A 9,147-nucleotide genomic window follows, 5' to 3' on the forward strand; every position below is an offset into this window, starting at 1 on the left:
ACACTTCAAATTCTATGATGATTTTTGCAAAATGTCATAGAAGTGGCTTGATCTGTGATGAAAATAGAACGTCATAGAACTATTTTAGCATGAGTGACAGGGGGATTGCCACGCTGGTGGGTGCTTCCATTGGAGATGCTTTCCATATGTACATGCTATAGCCGGTTGCATTGGAGATGGCTCGGGTACGTGTCACCTTCTTATTGCACAACATGGCCATCTCTAGTTCTTGCATGTTTCAGGTTCTTACTGGACCATGTGTCGTGTTCCTGTTGTTCCACATGTCAGTTTTCTATGGGCATACGTGTCATGTTGTGGTTGGATCACGTGTCACTTTTTCATTGGACCATGTGGCGTATTTTTATTGGTCCACTTGGTTGTTTCTTGTTTGACCACGCATCATGACATTGTTCATCCATGTTTCACATTTTTACTCAGCTATGTGGCTTGACAACATCCTTCCACATGTCATGCTCTGGCTATTTCATGTGTCATGCACCGGTTCTTCCACGTGTCGTATTTTTATTTGATGACATGGTCTATTCTTGTTCTATCGCGTGGAGTACAATCAATTCATCATAGAAGTAATTTGAGATCATCACTGCTGCATAGATTGACTACATAACAATTTAGCCTGTCAATCAAATAACCACAATTAACATTTCACATGTCAGCAGCGAACCACTGACAGAGTATCACAACATCAAACAATCACATGCATCCACATAACTGACCACAAATGTTCAGTTGAAGATAGAGAGTTAATTACCAGGAGAGCTTAAGCACAAGACTAGCTCACTAAGCCTATTGTAATGCTCCTATTGCTGTTGCTTGAATTCCTCAAGCTCCCTTTCAGCCTTTTTTGTCCTCACCTTCAGTTCATCCACTAGTTTGATGAGCTCAGATGTACATTCCTATTCACTAGCATGCTGCTCCTGAAGTGTCATCTGTTGATGGCTCTTAACACCCTCTTTTACCATCAACACTTAGTCATAAAATGTGTAAAATCAAGCAAGAAGCAACATTTTATGTTTAGATTTTACTTGGTTCCACATGTATTTGGAGAATTGTGCTTGCAGGGACAAAATAGTCAAAGAGGAGCAAAACCAAGCCTTCTAGAAGCCATCCACATGGCCAGGAGAGGCAGGGCCCGCAAGGGGGCACCACTTTGTGTGATGGTGGTGCCGCTCGGCCCCACCGCTTTGGCTTAGATGTTGAGAAGCGGTGATTTAATGTCGGTTCAACATCAAGGGCTCGAATGGAGCATCACATGGATCGCTGATGTGTCATGGCAATATAACCAACATGACAAACATCTTTAGCTACCCAAACCCACTCATGACATGTGGCCAAGCTTCTAGAAGAAAGGAGGGAGGCCCCATATGTCATAGGGGGCCAGCCAGCCCTACAAGGGCACCGCCTGAGCCCCACTTTGGCTCCACCGCCTCTCCTTTGGACAACATGCAAAGAAGCACAAGTGGAAGCCATCCCAAGCATTGGTTAAGTCGGTTTCAGTGGTGGTTTGATCCAAGGGCAAGGAGAGGATGTCACGTGGATCGCTGATGTGGCACTGGAGTAGCCCCTACACCACCTTAGGCTATAAATAGGACCCTGACCCCTCACTTGTAACACACACCATAAGAGAAGCTCTCTCTACTTTCTGAAGATACAGAAGTAGAATAGTGAGTTGGGAGCTAAGGAGAGTTGAGCTATCTCAGGTTCCAGAGGAGTCTTCGAAGATCTGGTATGCTCTTGTAACTTTCCTTTGTAAGATTCTTGCTTTAATATATTTATCTTCTCTATTTACTTGTATGCCTTTCATGTTTATCTATTTACTTGTATGCCTTTCATGTTTATCTAGTTCATGCCTTAGTTGTTTAGCCCCTTCTCTATTTACTTGTATGCCTTTCATGTCATGTGGCCAAGCTTCTAGAACAAAACCTTTGGCCCCAATGACAACAATCACCCTTGTTTCTTTGAGAATTCCTTTGGGTATGTGTTGTTCACTAACCTTTGTAGGGATGAGAAATGAAATGTGATCGAGAAGGAGGTGAAGCATACACCTCCAAGTCCAAAGCTGTCCTGATGGGCCAAAATCTATATCCTCATCTCCAAGATTGGAAGATGCAAATTTAAGCTGAATGAATTCAATGGAGAAGTCATGCTCAATTGATTTGAAATAATGAGCCCTTGCCGATAGGTAAATCAATATTTATCCCATATTTAATTTTTGTATTACTTTTAAATTTTAAATTCTTGCTTGTTTAGCTTTAAATATAGTCTCTTTTCTTTCATGCATAATAAATTAGAAAAATTTATCTTAGGTTTAAAATAAAGATTTACTTGCATTGTTTCTTTATAAAGCTTGCAACCACTCCTCTAATAAAGCTTCTCCTAATAAAAAAACAATGAGGGAGGAAGATTCTTCTAGGGCAAGTTCCCTTTGGGTATCTTTGTTCACTAACTGGTTTAAGATTTCAAAGAACAAGGGGAGTACTATGTCCAAGAACATGATTCTTGCATCAATTCTAACATCTTGATACTTTTTGACAATGAAAGATACTTCAAGATATACTCCAACACTTACACTTGGATTTTTATTGCACAAAAGTCCAAGTGTGGGGGAGCACATCTTTTCCTGATCCATTATTGCTAAATTCTATGTTGAGCTAGAGATGTTGCCCCTTGCCTTGCTCTCTAAAATAAATCATGTTTAGTCTCTTCTCTTTGTTCTCACCCGAAAAAGAAGTAACTTTGTAATGTGAGAACAAAAGCATCTTGTAGAACTTGTATCCTTCGGGTATTTGTCACTAAACCTTTCAGGTTGAACACAAAAATGATGAAGGATCAAAACAACAAGGTGGCAACAACTTGAACAAGACATCATTAGAGTACACTCTAAGGGATGTCCCAACATCTACACTAGGCTTTTAATGTCAAGTGACGTAAAAGTCCTAGTGTGGGGGAGGCTGCCCGATTCTTCTCTTCCTCCTCTCAGGCCTCCGCCAATTTGGCACGCTAGTTTGCACTCCCTCTACCCACTCTTGCTTTGTTCTTCTAAGTTTGATATGATTGAAAAATGCCATATGCTAAAATCAAAACTTAAAATATGAATCATGCCAAACTATGAACTTGACTTTATAAAGATTGGCCAACATAAACTTTATTCCTAGTTCAGATGCTTGTTACTTGTAGACATATCTATATTAGGCAAACATGTCAACAAGTTGTTGTGAAGTGAGATATGGTAAAGACTAAAGAAATCCTATCTATCTATGTAAGCTCTTGGAGATTTCTGTTTTGATAAAACATCAAAATTAATAGCCTCACTTCTCCTCAATGGTGAGATTTCCTACCAAAGCCAAATACCATGTTATATGTTGAACACCTTCCACATATGCTACTTGTTTTTGTATTGAGCTTTGTCAAACTTTGTTGACCTGTGTTGAGAATTCTATCATGCTCCCAAGATCAAGATCACATACACTCCACCAAATATATGCTATACTTCTACACTAGAAGTAAGCAGATACATGCCTTTCCATTTCCACCAAATAAATACTCCATGTTTTCAAGCATGATCTTTCTCCACAATGCTTGCAAATGAGGCATGGGCTATAAAAAAGTATTGAAAAATAAAAAAAAAGAAAAAAAATGTGGACACAAGAAGGTCCATAGAAAAAAGAAAATAAGAAAAAGAGAGAGAAACATAGCCATGCTCTCAAATAAAAGGTGGAGAAAGAATCATATCATGTTATGAAGTAATCATGATCATCATCTTTTCACACACATGCACATCTTGATCTAGGGGTATGATATTTTTCTCCATGGATCCTTTGTTTGACTTAGCAATATATGCAATGCAAGTGTGCTTTACTTTTATTCTACTCAAAACTCCACATAAGCCTATTAGAAGTAGGATATAAGGCAAAACACTAATGCCTTGGTCAGGATACAAACACCATTGAGTGATTTGAGAGTACCATTTGAGGAGAAGTATGAGCTAAGTTTTCAATTGCAAAGGTTATAAAAACTCTAAGTATGCTTCATAGGGGATAGTGATGACTTGGTGTCAATGCCGTTCCACTTTTCAACCGCTCAAGGTGACATGGTAGACACTTCAAAATCCACAAGGTATGAGGTATGACTTGGTATATCTTTTATGTTAGCATCACATCTTTTTGAAGTCTTGTTTCATATGAAATGACACCTAGATGTTTGTTTTCTCACTTTGCTCGGGATGAGCAAAGGTTTAGTGTGGGGGAGCTTGTTGATGGCTCTTAACACCCTCTTTTGCCAACAACACTTGGTCATAAAATGTATAAAATCAAGCAAGAAGCAACATTTTATGTTTAGATTTTACTTGGTTCCACATGTATTTGGAGAATTGTGCTTGCAAGGACAAAATAGTCAAAGAGGAGCAAAACCAAGCCTTCTAGAAGCCATCCACGTGGCCAGGAGAGGTAGTGCCCATAAGGGGCACTTCTCTATGCCATGGTGGTGCCGCCTGGCCCCACCTAGTGAGGTGCCATGTCATTGATCCATGGGAAGGTGGCCTAGAGCATTGAGAAATGTTGATTCAATGTCGGTTCAACATCAAGGGCTCGAATGGAGCATCACATGGATCGCTGACCTATCATGGCAATATAACCAATGTGACAAACATCTTTAGCCACCCAAACCACTCATGACATGTGGTCAAGCTTCTAGAAGAAAGGGGGAGGCCCAACCTATCATAGGGGGCCGGTCAGCCCTACAAGGACGCCGCCTGGAGCCCCACTTTGGCTCCACCACCTCTCCTTTGGACAACATGCAAAGATGCACATGTGGAAGCCATCCCAAGCATTGGTTAAGTTGGTTTCATTGGCGATTTGATCTAAGGGCAAGGAGAGGACGTCACGTGGATCGCTGAGGTGGCGCTGGAGTAGCCCCTACTCCACCTTAGGCTATAAATAGGACCCTGATCCCTCACTTGTAACACACACCATAAGAGAAGCTCTCTCTACTTTCTCAAGATGTAGAAGTAGAATAGTGAGTTGGGAGCTAAGGAGAGTTGAGCTATCTCGGGTTCCAGAGGAGTCATCGAAGATCTGGTATGCTCTTATAACTTTCCTTTGTAAGATTCTTGCTTTAATATATTTATCTTCTCTATTTACTTGTATGCCTTTCATGTTTATCTAGTTCATGCCTTAGTTGTTTAGCTAAAGTGTGGTTATTATAGTTGTATTTCACCTTAGAATGGGATCTCCACTCGCATTGAGTGCTTTAGTTATAGATCATGACTAGAGTAGTAATTGTTAGCGTAGACATGGTGTCTAGGCTAGTGTTTACCTGAGTTTGCCCCCAATCCCATAGATAGTTGTGGTAGCCCCAAAGGTGATAGCTCTATAAGGCCTTTGTAATCCACCATGTTCAGATTGGTGTTTTCATAGAGCTTTTTGGTAGCCTTCCCCCGACCATTCTTTCTCACCTCATTCGAGGGTCAAGAAGGTACTATTGCTCCAAAGTGTTATTGTGTGATCACTATGTTTTATCCATTCCTTAGTTATCCCCTCTGATGTGTACTAGAATAGAACCATAGTTATCGAGAAGTGCATAGGAACCTTGTACTCCCCCTTTGTCCTCTCACCAATGAATTCTCCTATGTGTGTCATTATCCAGAACTCTTATCATATATCACTTACCCCCACTTTAGTCTAGTTGATATACTAGTTATTAGATACATGATGGCTAATTGTCACCTTCTTTACCATTGCTTCCCTATGGATAAATACGATACCCTAGAATACTTCTGGGTGAAAGCTACATCGGTATTCGTGCGCTAATGGATTTCTCTGTGTGCGTTAATAAATACCAACATCATCTCCACCGATGTCTCTGCTCTGGTGGAGCTCCTTAGGATACCAACATTCTTCAAAAAAGGTTTTTGCTGCTTGCCTAGGAGGGGCGCTTGCCCTAGTAGAGGCAAAGAACCTTGGAAATAGCATCAGCACTAGTCATTGGTTGTTGCCCATCAGCAACAGGTTTTGCTTGCATAGCTTCCATAGCTTCCTATGAAATTCAATCAGTAAAACATTAGGTTACAAATAGTGGAAGAGGACTTCAACTAAAAACCCAAGAGATTAATTCATAACAAGTAATGCATAGGACTTCTTTAGATGACTGCTGACAGAGATTCCATAAGCACAATGCATAGGTCTTTTGTAGCCTACTTCTAATAGAGATTATATAAGCACAATGTACATGTACCATATAGAATGGTGTAAAATTGCAACTACAAAATTAAATGATGTTGCCACATTTGGCTCCTGCTGTGTTTCCTTCTTTTATGGCAATGGGTTCATTAGATTTCAAGGAAAGCAAATGAAGGTACTTACAACGGTTGCTCTTGCAGCATTGCTTAGGCCCTTTTTTGTACTGGTATGGAAGTCCTTGAAGACTTCCACATCATTAACATCTTCATTAGGTTGACCATGTTTATCAAGTCCTTGATCGTGTTCTACAACCTTTCTCTTGTTCTCCTTCTATTCACATTGCACACGAGTTTCTATTTATATATATACAAAGGCAAGAGTAACAATAAAACACAACCATCACTTACAAATTTTTGCAGCTGGACAACATAGGAGCGAGATCCTATAGACTGGTGGTACTTCACTTTTGCATGGTTTCACTTGTTCATCTTAGATGTTTTAGCTTCGTTTGTGTTAGACTGCAGCACAAGTAGACCATAGCAAGACTAGATAGGAAATTGATAGGTTCACACACACCTTGTTCTTAGCACTAGACCAAGTCTTGACATGTTCACACCACTGTGCATCACTCATGCAAGGGACAGGAGAGGTCGTATGGATCTAATTAGCAGGGACGCCATTGAAGTAGGGTTGCTTCAACCTATAGCGTGCCTGCTGTACCCCACACTGCAATACATTCCAGCAAGCTTCTTGTGTTGGTGGGTGAGCCTTGTCAATGTCTAGCCTTGACTGCACAGAGTAGTATGAATGAAAAGTAAATCCATTAAAGTTGTTCAAAGTAGAGTTGAATGTCAAGAGAAGATACCCATACATACAGTTAGCCTCTCCACACAATTCCTATAATGGATGACACCGGAGGGCTTCTTGCAATGTTTCTAATGTGTCAAAATTGGTATTTTATGCCAGACTACTACACCTGCCTCTGAGGCAAACTTGGCAGCTTGCACTAGATCATGTGGCCTTCTGTTCCCCTCGACAACAGAGATGGGCATCCTCAATCCTCCCATTGATTTGCTCATTTTGTCAAGCAAAATTCCATGAGTTAGAGGCCTTGGCTTCCTCACACTTCTTGGCAATGGTACTTGTTGGTATTTATTAACTTGTCACTTGTTTTAAGTAGTCACCTGTAATATGACTACATTTCTTGGCATCACTTGTACTAGGTTGTCATCCCTAATGATGGTGCCAAAAATATTTGTTTGTACTACATAGCATTACTACTAGAATAATACTAAGCAATTCTTTATTTATTTATGTGACTAGGAAAAATAGTTATGAATATATATATATATATATATATATATATATATATATATATATATATATATGAAAGGAATATGCAAACGTATAGATAATTATACCATTGTAGCACTTCACTCGGGAGTATTCTAGGTATCGTTATTTATATTTTTACCATATGGAAGGTCTGGCACGAACATATATTCATAACTTATACTATTGATAGAGAAATAAACCATAACCAATATTCTACTCATAATAGGGGTAAGTCATAGGATAAGATATATGATAAGTATTGATCAATGATAATGATAAATCACTAAGAGCACTACTTTCTATGGCCTTAGCATGGTCTGGTAGAATATTAGAGGAATAATTTCTAAGTCATTCTTAATTACAAGTCAAAGCATACATTGATTAGTGCAATTATACCTAGTAGTCATTGCTAAGATCATCTTCATATCTACACATAAGGGATATTACTAAGGAAGATTAAGAACAGAGCTTGTTCTTCCTTCGTAACCGGACCCTACATGTGCCTATATTCGGGGAGTGCACTACAAAGGACTCAACGGGTGTGTCACATCTATGATCTACCACATGACCTAGAATATAGGGTGTATCCACAGGTAAACAACGTATAAGCACCAGGCTTTACACAATGTTGACCACTCACCCATGGTACCTTAGAGTGAGCGCTATACAAACTTATCCATGAACATGATGATAATCTAACTATACTAAGCATATAATCAAAGTAGACGATGAACATTATAACGAAGAACATAAATAAGATGAATACTAATATTGTCATAACAATTGTATGTAGTATATAAAAATAATGGAGGTACAAAAGAGAAGGAGTATAAAGATTATACCAAACCACGCTCTTGACAAGATCAAGAATCCAAGCGAAGCCTGCTTGCCTCCCTCTAGACCAAGCCTAACTAGCTATGCCCTAGAATATGGTGGAGCTCTAAGGATGATTAGGGTTTCTATCTTCTCAAATGACTTGATGACTAGAGTTATGATTATGCCTGGGGGTGGTAGGGGCTGATATATAGCTCAAAGCGTCCAACGTGAGCCCTTGGATCAAACCAACTTAAAGGACGGCGTAGATGCAACCTAGGAGGTGTTAGAGAACCAACATTAAAAGGAGGGGCTGACATGTGGGCCTAGGGGGTCAGGCAGCATGCAGGTGGGGTCGGTCGGCCCCACCTGGTAGCCTCTGCCTCTTTGCCTCGGCTCAAAGTCCTCTTGAGTCTTCTAGTGTTCGTTTTGCTACAGATAAGCACGATTAAATCTGACATGTAGGTCCACCTTGATGGTTTTCTGAATAAACCCTACAAAAAATACAGATTCACCAAAACTCATGGAATTTGTTAGTTTAAACCCTTAGACCTTTGTTGGTGATTATATTTATGCCCTTATACATGTTATATTGACAGTTTATAATGGTTGTTAACTATCATCAACAAACTCCCCCAAGCTTAACCTTTGCTAGTCCCTTAGCAAAGCTAAACTTAGTAAATAGATCAGGAGGTTAAGGATTTTGAAAATATCAACACAACTCCTCAAAAGTACACATGCGTTCAAACAAGAATTCTCCTCCAGATTAGAATGAACCGATATGACTTTCAAACTTACCCATATC

Source organism: Miscanthus floridulus, chromosome 5, assembly GCF_019320115.1.
Source record: "Miscanthus floridulus cultivar M001 chromosome 5, ASM1932011v1, whole genome shotgun sequence".
Taxonomy (NCBI): domain Eukaryota; kingdom Viridiplantae; phylum Streptophyta; class Magnoliopsida; order Poales; family Poaceae; genus Miscanthus; species Miscanthus floridulus.